This window comes from Acomys minous, assembly GCF_964271855.1.
Source record: "Acomys minous genome assembly, chromosome: 8".
Lineage (NCBI taxonomy): Eukaryota > Metazoa > Chordata > Mammalia > Rodentia > Muridae > Acomys > Acomys minous.
In genome coordinates this window covers 56763392-56790339 of record NC_140489.1, presented here as the reverse complement: position 1 = coordinate 56790339, position 26948 = coordinate 56763392, and the positions used below count along the sequence as shown (strand labels likewise).

The window sequence follows — 26948 nt, the reverse complement described above, 5'->3', positions numbered from 1 at the left end:
TGGCCAGACTGACAATGCCAAACATGAATTTCATCTTTTGGAAGAGGCCTTAAATTCAATTAGAAAGTGGTTGGCTATACCCGTAACATTCATGCCACTATTACACCCATGGGTGTGTCTTGCCAGCTGATCTTTATTGTAGCCCTTAGGGTTTGTACATGGGTAAGAGTGTTTATGACTTTTCTAATGCTGGCAGCCTGTATAATACCTCCCAGTACTATGAAAGCTAGCTAGCAAGGTAGAGGTACCCAAATAAGTATTTGACTTATTTCATGTTTATGTTTATTTAGGGAATGCATGTTAATTAGATTTGGATATTTCCAAGTGTGACAGGCAAAATTAGTTGCTTAAATTATTCATTGGGACCCCTTCTAATAACTGCCAATGTTATTCTACTATGTGCTGTACACGGCAGAGTTTAAGATAACCTTTTTTTTTTAACTAACTGTTACTTATTACTGTAGAAGATTTTAAATCACTGTATTTAAAAGACATTTAAATGTATCTTGTCTTGGTTTCTTAGAGTTTTCTTGCTAGCGCTCAGAAATCTCTTCACATGACTCTATTCTTGGACTGTGTGCCAACAATCAAGTAAATACGTCTGATGATCATGACGTATATATACATATATACATGACGTATATAATAAACTCTTAAATTGTAAATATATAGAAATAGCATGAATGAAGTTTATGTAAATTAAATTACAAATATTTGAAATCTGACAGTACTTATCAGTTGACAAAGTAACTACACAACTAGAAATCCTGTCTTAAGGAAACAATCAGAACTCTGCATAAGATCAGAGAAAAAAATCTAAATGGCTTTAACAGTTCATCATGTCCCTGCCAAATAATCCTCTCAAAAAGACTAAGAGATAGTTTATTCTGGAGAGAAATATGAGTGACCATAAGCCCAAGAACACAAATTCAGCTGATTGCAAATACTGTGTTCCAAAATGGAAATGTTTTTCTGAAGTTTTTAGAGTGTAGGAAAGAGAGGGTCATAAATAAAGACATTTTTAAAATTACAGTGATGGAAGCATCCAATAGGTGCTTACAGTCAAGTAGGGAAATCCTGGCTAAAGGCTTAGGACACTATCTCACAACCTGCTGAGCTCTGAGGCTGGTGAAAACTAGTGGTCCAAAAGATTTTGCCTGAAAATCACTGTCACGAAGATGGAGGAGCAGCTACTAAAGGTGCTTAAGGTGTTTCCAGGTAATTGGCTCTGCATCTACAACACTTCAACTTTCTAGAACCACTGAGTTCTGAGCACTCAGCCTTGTATAATCTTTAACACCTGGAGGGGTACTTTTCTGTACACTTCAGCTTATAATAACATCTATTTAAATTTTTAAAAATTGCTAATGACTCAGAAGAATGACCCAACATTACAAATATAAGCCAGTCACGTGATACAAATCAGTTAAGTGATGAAGTACGTTGGATTTACAATCACACTTAGTTTCTGTACTATTGACTATAGCTTTCTGTCTTCTGTGTTGGAGTCAATGTTGCTTGATTTCTGCATTTATTTACTTTTTCTTTGTAGAGACAAATTGGTTCTGCTTTGCATATTTGAAAACCACTAAATGGTTACTTGGAAAGGGGACATTTACTTTCCCTCCAGCTGGCTGGTGACTTGTCAGAGGGTCATCATGTGAGTGCCACTGTTTTCTACTGCATTGCAAAACGATCTGGGAGAAATTTTAATGTATTCTAATAACCAATTTCCTAATTTACAACCTCTACCATGTTTTAAATATTCAGACATCTGCTGCAGCTACAAAGCGATAGCAAAGATACATTTCTTTCTTAGTTGGCAAGAAGTACAAATATATGTTATTTACAAGCTTGTTGCCTCATCTATCAAGGTTGCTCAAAGCAGATAGCATTTAGTGACTAAGTAAAACACAGCAAGGAATAATAAAAAAGAAAAATAATTCTGACCATAGTTATGTTAATGCAGGAATGCCAACTGTAAAATCCAGAAACTCTGTCAAGAAAGCATTTCCTTAAAGGAAGCCTGCTTTCCGTCTCAACAAATACAATCAGTGGCATTTCAGCAATCCTTGTGCTGGGCTCCGTACAACAACTACCACAACTATCAACACCATCACTATGCCCACCATCACCACTACCATCCCTATTGGTCCCCTATCAAGTCTCAAATTAATGTGAGACCTCAAGAAACTTCAACAAACCAGACTATAGTAAAGTACATTGGAAAATGACACTGAAAAAAGAAAAATGCTTTCGGTATTAAATTCCATTAGTTTATGTCTTTTCACATATTTACCCACACATGTTTTTGTTGGGGTTTTGCTTTCCACTCTTTTTGTATTTTCTGTGTGTCGTTCCTCACACGACAGCACCTCCCTAAGAATAACTGGGGCAAAGACAACAGTAACAGGTATCACTTTTCAGAATATCTTCCTTTTAAAGAAGCCTCCTGAATATTTGCATAATTCTGCTTTGTTTTTTGAGAGTCCCTTACATGATTAAATAAGCTAGAGTAAGAATAATTATATATACATAATATCATATATATATGCATATATATATCATAAGGAAATAGCAATGAGACAAAAACTGCATGCAATGACTGTCCATTTTAGTGTCATCATGGGCATTTAGATTCATGAAGCCACACCATTTCTTAAAATAAATAATTTTTGATAAATGAAAATATGTTAAAAAATAAAAAAAAATATGTTTAGCTTCAGTTTGGCAAAACAAGGAAAATAAAAGACTCCTAGCTTTTCCCACATTTTCTGTAGTAATGTTTTAATTTTACCAAAAGATAGAACAAAGGCCAGGATATATGGAGAGGTTCATGTAAGTTGGCAGAGCTGTGTGAAATCTCTTCTTGGAAAGTAAGTTCCTTCTCTGGCTACTACTGAGCTTCAAACATTTCCTTCGGGTACATAGGGACACTTTAATTATTTGGGGTCCTGTATTTCACTGCTCTAAGAACACAAGTGTCTCTATGCAATCTCTTCTGTCAGGGTGATTACAACACATGGAAAACATCATCTCACTCTCTAGGAATACTCATTTGGAAAAATCTTATCCTAAAGTGTGCAAGGGTACACTGGAATACTAAGCCACCTTTCCAGCCCAAAGACATTTTTATATAGATTTTAAATATAAGGTTAAAAGAAAGAAAAGTGGTAAGGATAAGAATAAGACAATCTTAGAAACCTGGGTGCCCAGGATTAGCTTCTCATCAAAGAGACATATCTGTTGTCTTTACAATAGTCATTTGCAAGGTTTGGGCTATGTCTGAAGTTGCCATTTTCAAAGGGTTGCTAAGGAATTTAAATGAGCTCACAAGATGGTTGCTGGCGGGCATCTGACAGAATTCCAAGTGATAAAGTAAAACTCTAGAGAACTGGGGTACAGGAAGGAGGAATATCTTCATGGTAAACAGAGTTAATAATCTTGTTCGTGAATGCTCCAGAAATTGTCTACATAAAGAGTAAGTGTATACTTAAAGGTGTGGCTTGAATGAAAATGTCCCCCATAGGCTCAGATGTTTGAATAACTGGTCCTAGTTGGTGATGGTGCTTGGGTGGTTTGAGAACTTTGCTGGAGGATGATCAGGGCAGACTTTGATGTTCCAAAGAGCGTCTCCATTACCATGTCATCATCCCTGTTTTATGGCTGGGCATTAGGATGTGACCTCTCAACTCGATGCTCTAGGTGGACACTTGCTTTTCTGGTGATAGAATCCATCCCTTCTGGAATCAGAAGCCTAAATAAACACTTTTTTCTATAAGTTGCCTTGGTCATGCGGTTGTATTCCAGTAATAGAAAAGAAGATGTCACTAATGCAAAGTGAGAACTTGGCCCACTGTGTTTGATCAATGTTTTGCAGGTTCTACTGCCAAGAATGTGCTATCTAAATGTCTCTTCAGTTTTCAAGGCTGGACTCTATCCTTTGCTTTGTTGTGAGAATGTATGGAATGTTATGATAGGACCTACAAATCCTGATGGTCAGTCATGAAAATTGGGAAGACGAAAATACATGTGTGAAATAAACCCAATATTTTACCTTAAAAAGAATGAAAGAAATAAGAAAGAAAGAAAGAAAGAAAGAAAGAAAGAAAGAAAGAAAGAAAGAGAAGAAGATATTACATGAGGTTAGGCTATAAGCATAGACTTGCCACTTAGCATAAATTATGTTTGTTTAAAAAGAAACATTGAACAGGCTACCAAGAAGAGACTTGATAGCCTATGATCATATGGAGAGGACGTCCCCCTCAGTCACAGACCTAGGGGAGGAGAATAGGGTGAAAGCAGGAGGGAGGGAGGAATGAGAGGATACAAGGGATGGGATAACAAATGAGATATAATATGAATAAATTAATTTTAAAAGAAAAAAGAAACATTGTCTCTATGTGGACATTTAATCACAAATTTTATTAATTGTGCTGGAATTATGAATTCTCAGCTGACAAGAAGTAACAAGCAGTCTCCAGAATGAGAGGTTCCTTTATCTTCCTGTGTCCCCATAATTGTCTCTGTCCTTATGTCTTGTCACTTTGAAAGCAGATGAATAGGGAACTCAATCACAAGATAGAGAAAAAAACATAGGAAGAAAGGAAAAGTGATTCTTTTTCACTGGAGATTATAGGTTTGTTTTAATCACTATCTGATTGTGATTTAACTTTAGTAAGTGGTATGTATCAAGAAAATTATCTGTTTCACTTAGATTTTTCAAATTGGTGGAGTACACAATTTTAAAGCATGTTCTTAGGATTCTCTGGATTTTCTCAGTGTCTATTGATTTCTGATTTTGTTGATTTATATATAGTCTTTCTGCCTTTTAGTTAATTTGGAGAAGAGTTTGGCAATCTTACTGATTTTTCTCAAAGAGTCAACTCTTTCTTCCATTGATTCCTTCTATTTTTCTTTGCTTGTTTGTTTCTATTTTATTGATTTCAGCCCTGAGTTTGATTATTTTTTGTTGTCTTCTCCTTTAGGGTTTCTTTCCTCTTTTTCTTCTAGAAAGAAGAGTGTGCTGTTATGTTACTTGTATGAGATCTCTTCAATTTTTTTTATAAAATAATTTTGTGCTATGAACTTGTCTCTTAGAATGACTTTATTATATCACATAAGTCTGGGTATATTGTGTATTCATTTTCATTCAATTCTAGGAAGTCTTGTATTCCTTTTTTAATTTCTGTCCTAACCCATTTTTCATTCAGTAGTGAATCATTCAATTTCCATGAGTTTGTAAGCTGTCTACTGTTTCTGTTCTGTTGACATCCGTTTTTAATCTGCGGTGCTGATAGGATTTTAATCTGATAGGATGCTTGGGACTATTTCAATTTTCTTCTATCTGTTGAGATTTGCATCTGAGTATGTAGTCAACTTTAGAGAACGTTTCATGAGTTGCTGAAAAGTTATATTCTTTTGTGTCTGGGTAAAATGTTCTGCAAATTTTTGTTATGTAGATTTAGTTTAAATGTCAGGTAGCTCAGGCATTTCTCTGGTTTTGTCTAGGTGACCTGTTTGGAAACAGTAGGATACTGAAGTCTCCCACTATCAGTTTGTGAAAATCAATATGTGATTTAAGCTGTAATAGTGTTTCTTTTACAAACTTGGGTGCCCTTATGGTTTTTTTCTTTTCTTTTTTATTAATTTATTCTTATTACATCTCAATGGTTATCCCATCCCTTGTATCCTCCCATTCCTCCCTCCCTCCCATTTTCCCCTTACTCCCCTCCCCTATGACTGTGATTGAGGGGGATTTCCTCCCCCTTTATATGCTCATAGGGTATCAAGTCTCTTCTTGGGCATACATGTAAAGAATTGAAGTGTCCTCTTAGTGGTTTTTTCTTTGACTGCCATTCTTTATCTCTTCTAATTAGTTTCGGTTTGAAATATATTTTGTAAGATATTAAAATGGGGCCGGGCGTGGTGGCGCACGCCTTTAATCCCAGCACTCAGGAGGCAGAGGCAGGCGGATCGCTGTGAGTTCGAGGCCAGCCTGGTCTACAAAGTGAGTCCAGGACAGCCAAGGTTATACAGAGAGACTCTGTCTCGAAAAACCAAAAAAAAAAAAAAAAAAAAAAAAAGATATTAAAATGGCTACAACAGAACCATTTAGGTCCAGTTGCTTAGCATATCTTTTTCCGTCCTTTTAAACAGAGATGATGTCTATCTTTGATAATAAGGTATGTTTCTTGCATGCAACAGAAAGATGAATCTTGTTTTTGCATCCATTCTGTTAGTCTGTGTCTTTTTATTGGTGAATTGAGTCTACTGATGTTGAGAGGTATCCATGAGGAGCAGCATTTGCTGATTCCTGTTATTTTGTTGGTGGTGGTGGTGGTGATGGTGGTGGTGGTGGTGGTGTGTGTGTGCATCTGTGTGTTTTCTCCTCTTTGTATTTGATGATCTGGAATCATTTATTCCTGGTGTGTGTGGGTGTGTGTGTGCGTCTGTGTGTTTTTCTCCTCTTTGTATTTGATGATCTGGAGTCATTTATTCCTTGTACTTTCATGAGTGTGGTTATCTTAACCTCATAGATCTCAAGAAAAAAGACTATCAACCCAAATCATGGTCAAATTAAATAAAATAGGCAATTAATTTTTTGAAAGAAACTCATTAATTTTTGTAGTTTTTAAGGCATGATTGAAAACACTTAAAATATAATCATGTTTAGGTCTTAAATGTTGAAATATTCTTTCTATATTGCTCTAATTTCTTTTTTAACTTTTTATTGGCTCTTTTTATTTCTTTTTTAACATACCAAAATAATTTTTTATTATTTTCCTTTTTACATATACATTTATATTATTACACATATATACAATAAACTACCTACAGCAGAAGAACCATGAAACAATTAGGAGTTATATAAATGTTATATTCTTAGTGTTTGGCCTATATGTATTTGGCAGCCTTGAAGAAAACATCTTTCCTATTTTGGTGCATCTAAAATTCTGAATGTAAATCACTATCATATCTCATCATTATCAACTTAAAATATCTATCTAGACCTAAAAACATCTTAACCTCTAAACAACTAAGCTTAATGGTAAAATTAAACTATCCGGTCTTTGACCCCATCAGAGACTAGAGAAGGAATAAAATTAATTACCTGAGTAAGCAGGAAGTGCAGGTTAACAGCTTCCAAAATGAAAAACAAAAATGACAGAGACAGTTTGGTGCCTGAACAGTCACCCAAAACTCTCTATAACGTTGAGGCATCATCTTCAGCCTTCTGGCCCAGTACATCTGACAGACATTTGTGAGGCAGGAACTACTGAGAACATGCTTACTCTGTCTGTGCAGAGTTTGCCTGTTGACTCTGTATGCATGCCATCTTAAAGCAAAAAATTAATTAAAACAAGCTTTTCAAACAATATATGTACATGGACTGTCTCTCTCCTAGAGACGGGGTTCAAGAGATCAGCATTGAATATGGGTACAATAAGGGCTTTTAAAGTCCAGGAGTAGGGGTTTTCCAAATGGGGGATTTGACAGACAAACAGGCAGGGTTACAGAAGCAGATAATAAGCACAACAAGTTGGTCATAACATCCTCCTGAAATAAAGACATGGTTGCAAGGTAGACATAACAAAGTGACCATAATATATGGTGGTCATAATAACCTTTTAATGCAAAAGCATGGTTGAAGTTTCCTGGAACAGAATCATTAGTAGTTAAAGTTTCAGGTGGAACTGAGCAGAATCCTTGAGAAACAAATTAAATCATAAATAGGAGTGAACCCAGTTTGTCTTTTCTATAAGATAGCTTTCAAGCCTAAAATGAAGGCAGGTGGTCCAGCAGTTAACCTTCGTAAATAGTTTTTCTTCTATCACCTTCTTTGGGGCTGTATTTGTAAATAGACATTGCTTAAATTTGGTTTTATTGTGGTTTTACTTATATTATTTCTTCCATCTATTGTGACGGAAAATGTTGCTACATATAGTAGTCTGGGATGGTATTTGTGATCTCTTAGAGTCTATGGAACATCTCTCTAGTCCCCTCTGGCTTCTAGCATCTCCACTGAGAAGTCTTTATATATTACATGGTCTTTTTCCCTTGAAGCTTTTAGTATTCTTTCCTTCATATTGTATGTTTAATGTTTTAGTGCTTAAAGAGACATTCCTTTCTAATAAAATCTACTTGGTCTTCTGTATGGTTCTTGTATTTTAATAGGCATCTCTTTCTTTAGGTTAAAAAGGTTTTCTTCTATAAATTTGGTGAAAACCTGTTCCTTACATTTGACTAAGTTCCTTCTTCCTCTATTTCTATCATTATGATATTTGGTCTTTTCATGGATTCTCAGATTTTCTGGATGATTTGTGCCAGGTGTTTTTTGTTTTGTTTTACTTTATTTTGTTTTGCTTTTTTAAGATGTATCATGTTCTTTGACCAGGGTATCCATTTCTTCCATAGGGTCTTCAATGCCTGAGATGCTTTTTTCCATTTATTGTATTCATTTGGTGAGGGTTGTCTCTAATGTTCCTGATCAAGCTCCTAAATTTTTCATTCCCATATTTGCCTAAGGTTTGGTTTTCTTTTTTTATAATTATTAAGTTTATTTTTTAATTTATTCACTTTACATCCTGATCATAGCCCCTATCCTCATCTCCTCCAAGCCCCATGCTCCCTCCCACTTCCCCCACTCCCCCCTTCACTAGTCCTCAGAAAAGGGGAAGCCCTCCTCCCCTACCAACTGACTCCAACCTATCAAGTCTCATCAGGGATGCCTGATACCTCTTCCTCTGACAAAGCCAGGAAGAAGTGATTGAAGAGAGCAGGCATCAGAGTCCATGGCCAAGACAGCCCCTGCTCCCCTTACTAGAGGACCAACATGGAGATTGAGTTTCTTATGGGCTGCGTCTTAACTGGGACCTAGGTCCTCTTCATGCATGGTCCTTGGTTGGTGTATCAGTTTCCACAGGCGCCCCCTGAGCCCAGAATTGTTGGCTCTATTGGTCTTCTTGTAGAGCTCCTGTCATTACTGGGCCCTTCTGGTTCCCACTCACCTCTCACTCTTCAAACCCATTGTGTATGGAGTCTTTCAGAGGACATATATGGTAGGCTCCTGTCCTGTTCCCTCTCTTTATCCACTTCCAGTATCTATTCTATTTGCCTTTCTGAGTGAAAATTAAGCATCTTCCCTAGGGTTCTCCTTGTTACTTGGCTTTTTTAGGTCTGTGTATTATAGTATGGTAATTCTGTATTTTATGGCTAATATCTGACATCTCAGGCTCTAAGATCAACAATTAATAAATGAGACCTCATGAAACTTAAAAATCTTCATGACACTGTCAATAAAACAAAACAACAGCCTACGGACTGGGAAAAAAAAAACCTTTACCAACCCAACGTCTGAAAGAGGACTAATATCCAATATAGATAAAGAATTCAAGAAATTAAACACCAACAAACCAAATAATCCAATTTAAAAATGGAGTACAGAGCTAAACAGAGCATTCTCAACAGGTTGGGTTTTCTTTATTGATATTTCTACCTTCAAATCTTGAGCTATTTTGTTATCTTTTCCCACTGTTTGTGATTTCATATATTTCTTTAAGGGATTTATTCATTTCTTCTTTTAAAAGCTCTATCATATTCATAAAGGCTACCTTAAGACCTTGTCTTATGATTCAGCTATATTATAATATCCAGAGCCTATGGTGGAAGTAAGTGTTGCTGAGCTCTAGTGATACATGTTATCCTGGCTGTTATTGATTGTGTTTTCACAATGGTGCCCAGGCATCTAGTTTTAGGAAGATTATAACTGTGAGTGCTGGTTCCTGGTCTTGTCTTTGTTGGGTGGAGGATTTGCTCCTTGGTTTCTATTGCCCTCTCTAGTTCTTAGAAAAGTGTGGTGGCTGTGTGTCACCTGGCAGTAAGTTCTTCTGTGGTCCTGATAAGTGTGGCCAGTCCAGATAAAATATGTTTCTAGGTATTGGGTGATGACCCTTAGCAATGGGGATGTCTTAGGAGAGGGGTACTGATGGGGTCTACTGGAGGAAGGAAAGCAAAGTTTTCCATCAGGCTTTGCATAGTCCCCTGAAATGGGGCCAGAGAGTAAGAGGGGCCTACAACAGGTGGTCCGCCAAAGAGCTGGGGGTGAGACTGGACGTTATACACAGAGGAGAGTGGGTATCTGAAGCCAGTCTATTGGCTTTGCTGGCCTACTTGCTTCTCTGGCAGTCTTCCTTGCAGGTTCCAAGAGAAGGCCTGATGGAGTTGAGGACTGGGATGAAGCAATGGGCTGGGGGAAGGAAATTGGAGAGAAAGATCTATATGACCCACTAGAGATGGGGGCAGAAAGGGGATGAGAGCTGTGGCAAGTGGTCTGTTACAGAGCTGGGAATAAGACTGGAGGACTGGATTTGGAGGAGAAGAGGAAGAGGTAAAGACCTACAGTTAGCATATCCACTTCCCAAGCCAAACGCTGTATAATTGTTTACCTTATTGTATTGGTAGATTAGGTAATTCTGCTACTGTTTATTTGCATTGGTGGATTAGGTAACTGCTACTATTTATTATAAATACTACATTAAATGAAATGCCGAGCATTCCAGTTGGGGTAGAACATCACAAAGATTCCTTGACCTGCACAACTGTGGACAGAGCGGTCAGACTTCCTGATTGCAGAGACATTTGATCTTTACAGCAGACATTCTTGAATTAACATAACTGTAGATTCAGCCTGCAATTTTCTTTTCTTTTTTTTTTAAGGATTTATTTATTCAGTATGTATTCAGTGCTCTGCCTGCATGACAGAAGATTGCCTTGGACCACATTGTAGATGGTTGTGAGCCACCATGTAGTTGCTGGAAATTGAACTCAGGACCTCTGGAAGAATAGTCAGTGCTCTTAACCTCTGAGCCACCTCTCCAGCCCCAGCCTGCAATTTTCATGTCTCTATCTGTACTCAGGAGTGTGTACTTGAGATTTTCAAATCATCCCCAGAATAATTCAAAATAGCCCTCAGCAAGTCTATTAGTTAGGAGAGGTTAGGGATGTGGAACTGAAAAAGGGAAATCAAAAATCAATAAGATAATGTGAATTTAGAATGGTAAGCTTTATTTGAGGAAAATAGAAATATGATGAAAATTTATAAACAAGTAATAACCACTTTTCCAGACATCCCTAGCAAAAGTGTTCCTTACACTTAATATTTCCTCTCCTCCCTGTCAGTTATGCTCAGCTCTTAAGTGCTTCCTTACTGCGTGTATAGTTCTTCACATATGTACAATGGAGATAACCACTCAAAATCAATAAACTAGACTGATAAAACTATATTAATAATGTTCAGGGAAATCATCTCTATGTTGTCTTGATTGCTGCTGAATGAGTATTTCCATTCATAGTGGTCTGGTTTCCACTTTGAGTGTTAGGCTCTCCCAGAACCCAGCAGCAGAACACAACCTCAGGAAAGCCTGTGAATCATGGTGTGCACGAAGAGTTGTTGTCAAAGTCAAAAAGCTGTAGTGCCTGCATCTAGGCTACACTAATTGTATAAAATCCTGGCTTGGGGCAACAATACAGATGGACCGATGGTACAGTCGACCCTAGTTCCTCGATCAGCCATTGTAATGTGTTTACCAAGGACCGTGCATGGACTGGACCTGGCCCCCTACACATGTGTAGCAGATATGCAGTTTGATCTTCATGTGAGTCCCCTAGTGAGTTGAGTAGGTGATGTTTATGGCATGGACTCTGTTGCCTGCTTTCGATCACTCCCCTTTGGAAGGGCTGCCTTGCCTGGCCTCCGTGGATGACAATGAGCACAGTCCTGATGCAACTTTATGTGCTGGGGTGGGTTGGGAGGCTCTCCTTTTCTGAGGAAAAGTAAAGGGGGAATATGGGGAAGATGGTAGGAGGGGGTACTAGGAGGAGAAGATGGAGGGAGCTACTATCAGGTTGTAAAGTGAATATATAAATTCGGGCAGGGTGAGAAAGAAAAAAAGAAGGAAGGAAGAAATAAACAAACAGAGAAAGAAGAGAGAGAAACAGAGAGGCAAGAACAAATATAGCCCAAGCCTCTGCCGTTTGAGAGAGCCATGGAGAACATTACAAAAATCACCCCAATCTTACCCTGGCACTCAAGAGTCCAGAAAGCACAGTATGTGAAGGTTTTCTTGCTGCTTACTCTTCCTCAAAAAGTTTTAATTAAAGCAATTACGGGATTTCTTCTTCCCCCAAGGAAACATGAATTTGATTTTATAACTTAGCCACAGAAACAGTAGAATTCAATTTGAAAATTTTGAACAGAGTCTTCAGCAACACCTCTATTTCATAAATTGAAGTACACCTCAAAATACACAGACTGCCGCAAGCTCCAAGGAGAACATCAAAAGTAATTTGGAAAAGAGAATTGATGCTTGTGTGAAAAGTAGCATCATTTAACACATTTGGCTTGCCTAAGGAAAGAACAACTTACAAGTAAACCTCCCTTGAACTGTAAGCACCACAAAGACTTCAAATAAAATGCCTGCAAAGTCAAGAAAACTTAAATGCAGGTTGGCAACAAGAAAAAAAAGGCATCTATATATCATCATTGTCTTCTGGGATGAATCAAAATAGTTGGAGATACTCAAGAACTAACAGAAATGTGTAGAGATCCCTTATTGAACCTTCAAAGACCTAAGTAAGCTCAGTGTTCATATTTCAGAGAAGAAAGTAGAAAACAAATTGAAGAACTAAATATCCAGTTTAAAGGCCTGCAATTGTTTTCTGACCACTATCAAGACCTGCGAAGCTTCTCCCAATTGTATGTTTTTATTCTGGAAATTAATTATATCATTTCCAACCTCTCTTTCCTTCTCCAAACCTTCCCATAAACGCCTCTTTCAAATCCAAGTCCTATTTTTTCCTTAATTGTTACATGCATATACATATAGGAATTGATAATTCTAGACATAAGCTGCCCAGAGTGTGCACTGTTAATTCTATGTGCATTTTCAGGAATGACCATTCGGTACTGAATAACCAGTTGGTGTGCTGTTTCCTGTGGAAGGCTGCTTCTCCCACTCTCGGCATGTCTTAGTTGCCTCTACTTCTTTCCAAAATAAGACTCCATTTGCCCAAGGATTTAGAGCAGACCAGACTTCATTAGTCTACAAGACTTCCACACAGATAAAAAAAAAAACAAATAAATAAATAGTCAAATGAATGAAGAGGAAACCCACAGACTGAGAGAATCGTTGCCAGTTGTACATCTCACAGAGCATTGGTATTCAGAACATATAACATTTTTGAGAAATTTCTGAGATCGGGGATACAAGGCACTTTCTTCAACATAATAAAGGCTATATACAGCAAGCCAATAGCCAAAATCAAAGTAAATGGTGAGATACTCAAGGAAATTCCTCTAAAATCAGGAACAAGGCAAGGCTGTCCACTCTCTCCATATCTCTTCAATATAGTACTCGAAGTTCTAGCCAGAGCAATAAGACAACAAAAGGAGATCAAGGGTATCCAAATGGGAAAGGAGGAAGTCAAATTGTCACTATTTGCAGATGATATGATAGTGTATATAAGTGACCCTTAAAATTCCACCAAAGAACTCCTACAGCTGATAAACACCTTCAGCAAATTGGCTGGATACAAAATTAACTCAAAAAAGTCTGTAGCCTTCCTATACACAAATGACAAGCTTGCAGAGGAAGAAATTAGGAAAACCACACCCTTCACATTAGCCACAAGCAATATAAAATATTTAGGAGTTACTCTAACTAAGCAAGTGAAGGATTTGTTTGAAAAAAAAATTCAAAACTCTGAAGAAAGAGATTGAAGATGACATGAGAAGATGGACTGATCTTCCTTGCTCATGGATCGGGAGAATTAACATAGTAAAAATGGCCATCCTACCAAAAGCAATCTACAGATTCAATGCAATCCCTATCAAAATACCTACACAATTTTTTAAAGACATTGAAAGTTCAATTCTGAACTTCATATGGAAAAACAAAAAACCCAGAATAGCTAAAACAATCTTGTACAATTAAAGGTGCTCCAGAGGAGTCTCCATACCTGATCTCAAACTGTACTATAAAACAATAGTAATTAAAACAGCATGGTACTGGCACAGCAACAGGCTGGTTGATCAGTGGAATCGAATCGAAGACCCAGATATGAATCCACACACATATGGTCACTTGATTTTTGACAAAGAAGCCAAATCCATTCGATGGAAAAAGGATAGCATCTTCAACAAATGGTGCTGGTCTAACTGGATGTCTTTGTGTAAAAAAAATGCAACTGGACCTATATTTGCCACCTTGTACAAAACTCAAATCCAAGTGGATTAAAGACCTCAACATAAAACCAGAAACACTAAGTCACTTAGAAGAAAAAGTGGGGAAGAGCCTGGAACATATTGGCACAGGAGACAACTTCCTCAACAGAACACCAACAGCCCAGGCCTTAATGTCAACAATTAATAAATGGGTCCTCATGAGGCTAAGAAGCTTCTGTAAGGCAGGAGACACTGTCAAGAGAACAAAGCGACAGCCTACAGACTGGGAAAAGATCTTTACCAACCCTACATCTGACAAAGGCCTAATATCCAAAATATATAAAGAACTCAAGAAATTAAACACCACCAACCAAATAACCCAATTGAGAAATGGGACTTGGAACTAAACAGAGAATTCTCAACAGAGGAATATCAAATGGCTGAGAAACACTTAAAGAAATGCTCAACCTCCTTAATCATCAGGGAAATGCAAATCAAAACAACTCTGAGATTCCATCTTACACCCATCAGAATGGCTAAGATCAAAAATTCAAGCGACAACCACATGCTGGCGAGGATGTGGGGAGAGAGGAACACTCCTTCATTGCTGGTGGGAATGCAAACTAGTACAACCACTTTGGAAATCTATCTGGTGCTATCTCAGAAAACTGGGAATAGGGCTTCCTCAAGACCCAGCTATTCCACTCCTTGGAATATACCCAGAAGATGCTTCAGCACACAACAAGAAAATTTGCTCAACCATGTTCATAGCAGCCTTATTCATAATAGCCAGAACATGGAAACAGCCTAAGTGTCCCTCAGTAGAAGAATGGATAAAGAAACTGTGGTACATATACACTATGGAATACTATTCAGCTATTAAAAACAAGGAATTCCTGAAATTTGTGGATAAATGGATTGAGCTAGAAATGATCATAATGAGTGAGTTAACCCAGAAGCAGAAAGACTCAAATGGTATATACTCACTTATGTCTACATATTAGCCCAAGGGGCATGTCCCACAAAAGCCTTCACTTACCGGGAAACTGAGACAGAGGGGAGGACATTCTATTGGGACTCTAGATGAGAGAATCATGGGAGAATGGCAAAGTAGAAGGATCCAGAGGGTCCTAGAAACCTACAAGTAGAACATTATGATAGGCAGATTTGGGCCCAGGGGTCCGGCTCAAACTAAAGCACCAGCCAAGGACAATACAGGCCGTCAAACTTTAAACCCCTACCCAGATCTAGCCAATGGTCAGAACATTCTCCACAGTAGAATGGAGAGTGGGATATGACTTTCTCACATACGCTGGTGCCTCACCTTTGACCATGTCCCCTGGAGGGGGAGACCTGGTGGCAGTCATAGGAAGGATAGCAGGTTACCAAGAAGAGACTTGATACCCTATGAGCATATACAGGGGAAGTAATCCCCCTCAGAAACAGTCATAGGGAAGGGGAATAAGGGGAAAATGGGAGGGAGGGAAGAATGGGAGGATACAAGGGGTGGAATAACCATTGAGATGTAACAAGAATAAATTAATAAAAAAAGGAAAAAATTTTAAAAAAATAAAATATTAAAAAGATAAAAAATTTAAAAAAAATGAAGGTGCATTGTAAAGGCCGCTGGGGGGAAAAAAAGAAAGAAAGAAATTTCTAAGCCTTTTTCTTTTATTTTGAGAATTCTCTGTTCAGGTCCTAGGCCCATTTTTCAAATATGTTATTTGGAGTGTTTTGTTTTTTACTCTTTGATTTTTTTTTCAGTTTTCATATATTCAGGAAGACCTTTACTACACCTATACCATGTAGGTGCATGTTTTCTTCTACAGTGTCAGTGTTTCAGGTTTTACATTTGTGTTTTGGATCCAAATGGAGTTATTTCTGTGCAAGGTGATAGGTACATATTTATTTGTGCATATTTTAAATGTGCATATTTAGTTTTCCTAGCACCATTTGGTGAAGATGATTTCTTCAGCTTATGTTTTTGGCATCTTTGTCAACCACTAAAAGTTCGAAGTTATATATACTTATCTTTGGTTCTTCGGTTTTGTTTCATTGGTCTACATGTCTGTTTGTACCAGTACCACACTGTTTTTATAACTTTAGCTCTGTAATATATCTTAGTATCTATGGTGGTAATCCTCCAACACTGTTCCTTTCGTTCAAGATCGTTTTGGATATCCAAGGTCCTTTGTGTTTCCATATTGATTTTAGGATACTTTTTTTTTTCTATTTCTATGAGGAACGAGAGTGGAATTCCATTTGGAATTGGATTGAATCTATAAATTTTTATTGATAATATGGTCATTTCCAAAATATCAGTTCTACCAATTGATGAACATTGCATCTCTCTTCGTTTTGTAGTGTGTTTCCATATCCATTTCTTCAAAGATAAAGTGTTCATTGTAAAGGTACTTGAATTCCTTGGCTGGATTTATAGCTAGATATTTTATTGTCTTTGAGATTATTGTGAATGTGTGTGTGTCCATGATGTGTGTGTGTGTGTGTGTGTGTGTGTGTGTGTGTGTGTGTGTGTGTGTGTATTTGGCATATAGAAAAGCTATCTGTGTAAATTGATTCTGTATCCCAGCATGTTACTGACTTTTTTATTGTTTCTAGGAGTTTTCTGGTAGAATTTTTGGAATCTATAATGTATAGCATCATGTCATCTGCAAAAGAGGATAGTTTGACTTCTTCCTCTATAAGTATCCCCTTAATTTTCTTCTTTCATTTTATTGTTCCAGCAAGTACCTTAAGCATAATATTGAAGAAAAGTGGGGATAGTGGAAACCTCTGTCTAATTCCTGCTTTCAGTAGGATTGCTTCAAGCTTTTTTTTTTCTAAAGATTTATTTATTTATGTAATTTATGCATATGAGTGCTCCATATGTATGTGTGCATACATGACAGAAAAGAACATCAGATCCCATTATAGATGGTTGTAAGCCACCATGTGGTTTCTAGGAATTGAACTCAGGTCCTCTGGAAGAGCAGCCATCTCTCCAGCCCCACCTCAAACTTTTTTAGGCTGGAGAATGTGGATTTCTCATATACAGCTTTTATTATGATGAAATATATTTCCTCTAGTCCTACATTCTCTAGAACTTTTATCATGGAGGCATGTTGAATTTTTGTCACAGATTTTTTTTCTGTGTTTATTGAAAGTATCATGTTATTTTTGTCTGTAAATCCATCTATATGGTTTATTACATTTACTGACTTGTATAGGTTGTACCATCCCTATATTTGGTGGATAAAGCCAACTTGGTCATGGCAAGAAATCATTTTGATGTATGCCTGTATTCTCTTTCCAAGTATTTAATTGAACATTTTTGTGTCTATGTTCATGAGGGATGTTGGCCTATAATTTTCTTTGTTGTTGTTGTTGTTGTTGTTGTTGTTGTTGTGTCTTTTAGTACTAGAGTGATAGTGGTTTCATAGATGAAGTTTGGGAGTGCTGCTTCTGTTTCTGTTCTTTTGACTAACTTAAGAAGGACTAACTGTAGATCTTTAAAAGTCTAACAGAATCATGCTGAGAATCTCTAGACTTCTTTTTAAGATGGAAGGCTTTTTATTTCTATTTAAATCTCCTAATTTGTTATGGGTCTGTTTAGTGTAGTGGATGTAAAGATGTTTTTGTTTTGATCCTAAGTATGGGATGTGAAACTGCGTCATGTGAGGGTGTGTGGTGTTTGTCTACTAGAAAGAGAACTGCCTCATGGTCTTTTCCAGTAGAAAAATATCCTGTGTGGACTGTGGAAGGGTATATAAATAGCCCAAATAGCAAAGCTCAATCACTTTTGCATTACTTCATATCACTTGGCTGTTCTTCACTCCACTTCAAGACACTCATAGAAAGAAACTCTCCAGAGAATGCTTCGAGGCTTTGTGATTCAGCAGTTGTGGTCACTTTTGCTGAATTGCTGGTTTGCTGTCTGATGGGTCTGCTGGAGTCCTGACGAAGAAGAGTAGAATTACCTCCAAGGAACTGAGTCTAAAAAGGTCAACTTCTCCTGTCCCTAGTAACCTCCTTTCTCTCCTACCTAGAGTAGGTGGGTTGGAAGGAAGGTAAAGGCATTAAAGAACTGAAAATAAAATAAGTTTTAAAAGATCAATATCTACAGCTTAAAAGCTGCTGATTTGTTGGCTTAATTTTCACGATTTGCTTGAATCTAGAAAATCACCCATATTCTTTTGGGTTTTCCAGCTTAATGGACTATAAGTTTTTAAAGTATTCCCTTATAATAATCTAAATTACTTTGGAGTCTATTGTAATGTTTCTCTAAGCATTTTCCTGGTTCTGTTTATTTGGGTCTTCTTTCTTTTCTTTCTTTCTTTCTTTCTCTTTCTCTTTCTTTCTTTCTTTCTTAGGCCAGGGATCTGTCAATGATAATCTTTCAAATAACTAGCTCTTATTCTTTTGTAATTTATATTGCTTCTTTTATCCTATTTCGTGGATTTCTGCTCTGGCTTTTATTATTTCTTGGAATTGACTGGTTTTAGATTTGGCTTCATTTTGTATTGCCAAATTTGGGGGCTGCATCATTGAGCACTCATTTGTTCTTTCTGGGCTTTTTTTTATGTAGGTGCTTAGAACTATAAAATGCTCTCATAAGACTACTTTCACTGTGCCCCAACAGTTTTGTCGTGTTTTCATTTTCATTTATTTCCAGAATTCTTTTCTTTCTTGGTTTTTGTTTCTTTGACTTAGTCAGCACTCAGGAATGACTTGTGTAATCTTCATGAGCTTGTTATTCATTAGAAATTTGTTTGCTCTCAAATTCAAAGTTTTATTGTACTGTGATTGGATAGGATACAAGGAGTTACTTCAATCTTTTGAATTTGTAAAGATTTGTTTTGTGTCTCAGGATGTGGTCTATTTTACAAAAGTTTCCATATGAGTAGAATGAGTATTCTGTGTGTCCCTGTGTGTGTGTGTGTGTGTGTGTGTGTGTGTGTGTGTGTGTGTGTGTGTATTATTATGTGTATATCCTTTAAGTCCATTTGATATATAACTAATTCTGATGCTTCTGTTTATTTTTGTCCATATGATCTGGCTATTGGAGAAAGTCAGGTACCAAGATCACCTACTCTTAATGGATTGATGTTAGTCTGTGTCTTTTAAATCTAGTCGTAAATTTTTTAATGAAATTGAGAATCCCAGAGTTTAGTGGATATATGTTTAGGATAGTAAGGTCTTCTTGGTTAACCATATCCTTGATTAGAATAAGGTGTCTCTCTTTATCTCTTCTGATTAGATTTAGTTTGAAATCTATTTCGACAGGTTTTAGAATCATGGCACCTGCTTGATTCCTAGTCCTATTTAATTGGAGTACTTTTGCCCATCATTTTAAGACAGCACATATTTTTAAAGCTCAGAAGTGTTTCTTGGGGGTTTTTTCTTTTATTAATTACTCATTTTACATCCTGGTCATAGCCTCTCCGTTCCCTCCTTCCGGTCGCACCCTCCCTCCCCGTTTCCCCTAAACCTGAGGCAAGGAAAGCCCCATCTATCCACCCCAGCATATCAAGTCACATCAAGACTGAGGACATCTTCCTCCCCTGTGCCCTGGCAAGGTATCCCCACAAGGGAAAAATGATCAAAAAGCAGACAACAGACTCCATATCAGAGTCAGCCCTCATTCCTCTTATTAGAGGACCCAAAATCTGACCAGACTGCCCATCAGTTGCATCTGTGTAAAGGGGCTAAGTCAAGTCTATGCATGGTATTTGGTTGGAGCTTCAGTCTCCACAGTGCTCCTCATCCCACCCTTGGCTCTTTTGCTCTTGTGGAGGTCCTATCCTCGCCGCCGCCCCCCCCCCCGAGTCATTCTACACACACACACACACACACACACACACACACACACACACACACACACACACACTTCCACAAGACTCCCTGAACTCTACTCAATGTTTGGCTGTGAGTCTCTGCATCTCTTCCCATCAGCTGTTGGATGGAGCCACTCAGAGGACAGCTATGCTGGGCTCCCATCTGCAAGCCTAGCTGATTATCTTTTAAAGCTCTCTCCCATGGGGTAGGTCTCAGATTGGGCCAGGCATTGGTTGGACACTTTTTTAATCTCTGCTTTATTTTTGTCCTTGCGCATCTGGTAGGCAGGGTAAGTTTTGGGTCAAAGTGTTTGCAGGTGTACCCCTCCCTCCACTAGGAGTCATGCATGTCTAGTTAGAAGGTGGCCTCTTCAGTCTACATGTGCCCTGCTACTAGGCGTCTCAGGTAGAGTCACCCTTGTATCCTTTTAGGAGGCTACCGTGTCACAAAGATGCCCTTGCCTAAAGCTTTCCTTGTCTCTGCAGGCCCTCTGTCCTACCTTCCCCGCTCTCCCCAGGTCTCTGCAGGCCCTCTGCCCTACCTTCCCCGCTCTCCCCAGGTCTCTGCAAGCCCTCTGCCCTACCTTCCCCGCTCTCCCCAGGTCTGATCTCCATCTTCATTTCTCTCCATGCTTCCCCTCCTACCCTGTTCCTTTTCTTTAACCATTTCCACTGTCTATTCTATTTCCACTTCTGAGTGAGATTTAAGCATCCTGCCTTGGGTCCTCCTTGTTATTTATCTTCATTGGATATGTGGATTGTAGTATGGTTATCTTGTACTACATGCCTAAAATCCACTTTTAAGTGAGTGCATACCATGTGTGTCTTTCTGGGTCTGGGTTACCTCACTCAGGATGACCTCTTCTGGTTTCATCCACCTGCCTATAAATTTCATGATGTCCTTGTTTTTAATAGCTGAGTAGTATTCCATTGTGTAGATTTATCAGTTTCACTATCCACTCTTCTGTTGAGGAACCTCTGTGTTGTTTACGGTTTCTGGCTATTACAAATAAAGCTGCTATGAACAGTTGAGGAAATGTCCTTGGTCAATGGTGGAGCGTCATTTGATATATGCTCAAAAGTGGTATATCTGGGTCTTGAGGTAGAGCTATTCCCAAATTTCTGAGAAAGTTCCAGATTCATTTCCAGAGTGGTTGTACAAGTTTGCTCCCATGAAAAAAATGGAAGAGTGTTCCCATTTCTCCACATCCTCTCCAGCATGTACCATCACTTGTGTTTTTGGTCTTAGCCATCCTGAGGTGTGTAAGATGAAATCTCAGAGTCATTTTGATTTGCATTTCCCTGGTGAATAAGAACATTGAGCATTTCTTCAAGTACTTCTTGGCCATTCGGTATTCCTCAGTTGAGAATTCTTTGGATAGCTCTGTGCCCAGAAAGACACACATGATATACACTCACTTCTAAGTGGATATTGGGCCAACATAGATGTCCTCTGAGAGACTTCACCTAGCAGGGAATCAGGACAGATGCTGAGAATGGCAGCCAGTCTCTGGATGAAATGCTGTGAGTTCTATGGAAGAGATGGGGGTGGAAGTAGGGGTTTAGGGGTGGGTGTCAGGAGCCCCACAGGGAGATTATCGAGGCTGGTGGATCTAGACCCAGGGGGTCTGCACAAATTGGTGCACCAACCAAAGGCATTGCAAGAAGAGAACCTAGACCTCCTGTAGGAGAAGCCAATGGACAGCTCATTCTCCATGTGGGAAAAGGGGGAGGGGATGGGAACTGCCTCTAACATGAACCCTGGTGCCTGTGATTTGATCACTGCCCCTTGGCAGAGAGGGCCTGTGGGAACATAAGCGTGAGGGTATTACAGTTGGGATATAATGCAAATAAATTATAGTAAAAGAAAAAGAAAAATAAGATATGGAAATTACTTTTTGTGTACCTGATGTCTGGCAGGTCTACTCAGGACGGCTGATACAGAGCTGTGAGCCATAGGCTGGGTCTGTGAGTCTCTGGAACCTGGAGTTGTTCCTGGGGTGGCAGGGTTATCTGGAAGGTCTGAGGCTGGAACACTGGCTGGCTGGCGGGTTATCCTCTGGGGAAACACAAACAAACGCTGGTGTTTCAGAAACAGCAATTTGGCTACTTATTTACTCACAGTTCCTGCTCTCCTGGTAGGTACTCAGAGTCCATGCACACTGGGCTCTGCCATCTTGTGACCAGTCTTTATGTGCACCTACTGTCCAGCAGGACCCCAAAAGTAGAGGTGTAGAACCATGAGCCGAAGGCTGGGGACCTTGTCCCTGGCATCCGGAGGCTGGAGCTGTGTGTCCCTGTTATTCAGGTGCTATATTTGGGTAGGCAGAGGACAAATGTGTCCCTTGGGCTCAGAAGCCATCCATGGGGTCTATGACTATACGTCCCTAGCTCCCAGGATCCCTCTTTTCACCCAGGAAGCACAGATGTTGGCGTTTAGGAGTCTGCAGCCGGGCTACATGCTTGGGCCGCAGTCTCTGATCTCCTGGTTCTCAGATAGTGTGCATGCTATATGCCACCATCTTGGATCCTCCCAGATGTTTCTTTCAGACAACAGATAAATGAATTCTGTCTTTTGATCCACCCATTCAGCCTCTGTCTTTTGATTGTAGAATTGAGACCATTGATTAAAGTTTTTGTTGAAATGTATGTGTTAATTGCAGTCATTGTGTTGTTGGGTATTTTTTGTTTGTGTTCTCAGTAGTATTTTGTGTTTTGAAATTTTATGTTTCATATTTCTTTCCACAGTCTCTCTGTTATGCTCATTCCTCTCTTTAGACAAAAATATTATTGTTTTGTGTGTTTTCTTTAGGTTTGGTTTGTTGTGTATAAATTGTATAGGTTGTTTACAACATGAAAACTTTTTTTATTCTGCTTCAATTATGGCAGCTAGTTTTGCTGGCTGTATTAGTCTACTCTATCTGTCATAGTCATTTACACCTTTGTATGCTTTGTTCCAGACTCCTGAATTTCATAGTTTCCATAGAGAAGTCAGCTATTATTTGGATGAGTTTTCCTTTATATGTGACTTATATTTTTTTCTTTTGATGCTTTCAGTATACTCTTATTATTATGTATACTTACTTAATGTTTTAACTGATATGCTGTGAGTTTTTTTCTTTTTTGGTCTATTTGATGCTCTGTGTGTTACTTGTATATGTGTAGGTGTGTCATTCCTTAATTTGGGGAGATTTTTTTTCCTATCAGCTTGTTGAAGATCTCATTATATTTACTTGGGATACTTCTGTCCCTCATCTGTAATTCAAGCCCATAGTTCAAAGACTTGAGGGATTTTTCCCAAGAGATCCCATATTTTCTGTATGTTTCTTTCCTGTAAATAAAATTAATATTCCTTGTTTATTTGGCCTACATCACCTATTTTGTCTTTAAGTCCTGATAGTCTATCTTCTGCTTGAATACTTCTACTTGTAAGGCTTTCCTGAGTTTTCGAGTAGGGCTATTGGGTTTTTCAATTCCATTTTCATTTCAGCTTGAGTTTTCTTCCTTGTTCCCTTCTCCTTGTTGAATTCTCTTCTCAAGTCTTGTATTGCCATCATTTCCTTCATCAGTGTGTTTGTGTTTTCTTGGCATCGCTCAGGTGTTTGTTCTCCTTACGTTCTTTCTCCTTATTTGCACTGAGCTGTTTCTTTGTATCTTCCTTAGGCTCCTTGAATTATTTGATGATGCTTATGATTGCTCTTTTAAATTCTGTGTCCTGAGTTTTGTCTAGGTAATTTTTATTGGAAAATATGTCTACAGGACTGGTATATTCTGAGTAAAAGATACTGCCTTGATCTTTCATATCATTTGCATTTTTGTGGTTAGATCTGGATGTGTGAAGTTTTTTGTTAGTTCTAAGTCTGATATAGACAAAGGACGTTGGAGCAGAAGTGAAGATGTACAGAATGATTGAGCCTAGGGATTGGAAATGGTTTGGGTGGAATGAAGCCACTTAGACAAAGGGGACTGGGGTTGTACACAGCCTGTGCTTTCTGATTCAAGCCTGAAGCATGCAAGTAGATATGGCTGAGTAAAAAGGTTGCATGTGGTATGGGAGGAGCCTGGGGGTTTTAGCATATGTCAGAAGGATCCTGGAAAAAATCCCAAAAAGTAGTTGCAAAACATGGCCAGACTAGGCCAGGATACTAGATTTAGGACCCAGGTTAGATGTGGCAGGTTAGGGAGAGTGAAAAAGATTCACTGAGCTGTATTCTGATAAGGAATTTGAGATATCTGGCTATGGAGAGGATGGATATAGTGTAGGTCTGATCTGTGGGTGATAGAAGGTGGATATGGTTCTGATGGAAGCCTAGAGGTAAGTTGCACACTGGCAAAGTTGGCCAGACAAAGCTGATGCACTGAATGTGAGACCCAGTCTAGGTCAGCCTGATTGAAGAAAAGTGTGAATAGAGAGGGTGAGGGTGACCCACCAGTCTAGACCCTGGAGATGGATATGGGAGTCTGGCTGAGTGGGGAGGTTGGAGCTGAAAGGACCTGTCCTTTCTAATTCCTTAAATGCCCCTGCTTCTGCTCAACTTTTAGTCCAGTGGCCACCCTGTACAGTCTCTGCAACCTGACTGAGAAGAGGAAGAAATGAAAGACCTAGGTTAGCCAGGTCACAAAGACAAGTAAGGGTATCCGCCTGCCTCAGGACTCTCTGGGCTACTTCTAAGAGCCAGGCCACAAAAGATGGGCACAATTCTTCCATGCCCTGGTGAATGTCAGTTAGATACAAGGTTTTTGTCCCTTTTGGTGGGCAATGCTATTCATACCCATAGAAGAGCTAAGATCATCAGTTGTTGAGCTTGCAAAGGAAGACATAATTGCCTGTCTTTGTATCCTGAAAGACAAGCAAACAAGGCTAGATTTCCCCTAGGATCCAATTTGACAGAGTCTGCCCTTCTGTGAGGAAACAGCAACAGATCTGTGGAATCACGTATATGACACCATAAACAGAAAGTTTAAAAAATGGAAATATGTCTGGGTTATTTGGTTGTGTATCTACCCCTTCATTTTTCTCCTACTTTTTACCAAGTAGCCAAATTTACTTATCCCTCCTTTAGAAAGGAAGAGCACGTTTCCTGAGGATAGACTGGTCACCTCCTACTCAGATAGCTAACCCATCTCCTTAGTCATAGAACTGGTGAAGCTCTAATGTTTTGCCTTACTTCTCTATCCCTCAAAATCTCCTTCAAAGTCCAAACATTTAATTGCCTAACTCTAGATTCTGATAGTCCTGTGTTTTACACTGTGAGCGTAGACATGCATTCCCTCACCTGACCAAATTCAAGCTCTCTGTAGGCAGTGTCCCGGCTCAGGTAGGTGCCATTGGCATGACCTACGTAGCTTTAGAATTAATCTGACTGGAGTAACAGGAAACAAAGAAATGCTAGACACATACACAGAAAAGCTGGGATCTGATGGACCATGAGTTCTGATGGAGACCCACCAGCAGCAACCTGGAAACTCAGCATGTTTATAATAGACAGCACCAATGGGGGTGGGAGGCTTAGAAAGGTCCGTAGAAGATGAGCATTCTCAGTTTGCAGTCATCTGAAATGAAGAAGCTACAGTTTCTTTCTGCACATGTTGATTTTAGCTAAAGGCCAAACATTTCTCAATAGCCAAACATGGACCAGGGAAGATCTTGCCATTCCCCCTGAGTCTGACCTAGGGAAAGCCTTGCCATTCCAATGGGCCTCAGACAATGGGGTCCTTGATATGGCCAAACTCATGTCAATAACACACTTTCACTCCTCATTTCATCTACATCCTACAGACAACCTCTAGGGAACGTGACCGCTTCTTCCTTACCCTACCCCAGAAAGCATCCTCCTCTCTGCTTTGAGGGTACTATGACTCCCAGGGAGACCTGAGTAGATGTGTTGCTAGTTCTCAGCCTCACAGTGTTTAGTTCCAGAAGATCCTGGAAAATGGCACTCCTGGAATGGATATCATTTCTCTTAGGAAGGCCATAGCTTCCGGAGCCTTTGCAGAAGCACATGTCCATGAGTAGGCATACATGATGAGCTTGCTCATAAGTCTATGGAAAGCACTCTGCAGACACCATGGGAAGCACTTTGGATGGCTGAAGCACAGCAGGGGCATACACCACAACAGCATGAAAATTATGCCCATTGGTGCAGATCTCTCCAAGACCTAAAACCTACACATGGGTGAAAACTGAGACATTTGGCTTTCATACCAAATTTCCAATTTGTAATACTGATATTTTTATTTAACTTGATTTCTATAATCTAAACAGTTTCATCCAAAGTATCCAACATTAGAGCAATTTTTCAATGCTAAGTAAGAATAGATTCATCCTCATCATTTGTGTTTCTACTGGAAAAAAAAAAAGCAGAGAAAAGCTATAATGATCCATGCATGCCTTCAATGGTGAAATGCTCTGTTAAGAACCCAGAGATTTTAATTAAAGACACTTCTGTTAACCCAAATGTTATGTCAAAATCTGTGATGTGACCTAGCCTGATGACCTATGCTTTCACCACATTGTAACTGCATGCTTTTTTCCAACCATGGCCTCATTAGTGCTCACTATGTCCAGACACTGCTCAAAGTGTTTTACACACACACACAGACACACACACACACACAAATCTATTTAATTCTCACTAATCTGTTAGGAAGCTATAATTTTTATTGCTGGCTTTAAAGAGAAGAAAAACAAGGTTTAGGGAGTAGAAAACTAGGAAGTACTACAAGGTAGGATGGAACCAGGACCATAGCTAGATCAGAGCAGCTAGATGTCTTTGTTTTTTTTTTAATTAATTAATTTATTTATTTACTTATTCACTTTACATTCTGTCATAACCCCATCCCTCCTCTCCTCCCAGTCCCACTGTCCCTCCCCCTTCCCCATCCTTCTT

The 26948-nt window shown here is 38.9% G+C and overlaps 1 pseudogene across 1 annotated transcript in view; it reads left to right on the top strand.

Moving 5' to 3' along the window:
* Nucleotides 1-1178: 1178 nt before the first annotated feature.
* Nucleotides 1179-26948, top strand: part of LOC311604108 (nucleolar RNA helicase 2-like) — a 49645-nt pseudogene continuing 23875 nt past the window's right edge. The window contains exon 1 of the transcript in view: nucleotides 1179-1218. The product of the transcript in view is annotated as a nucleolar RNA helicase 2-like (transcript). The remainder of the gene's footprint in view (nucleotides 1219-26948) is intronic.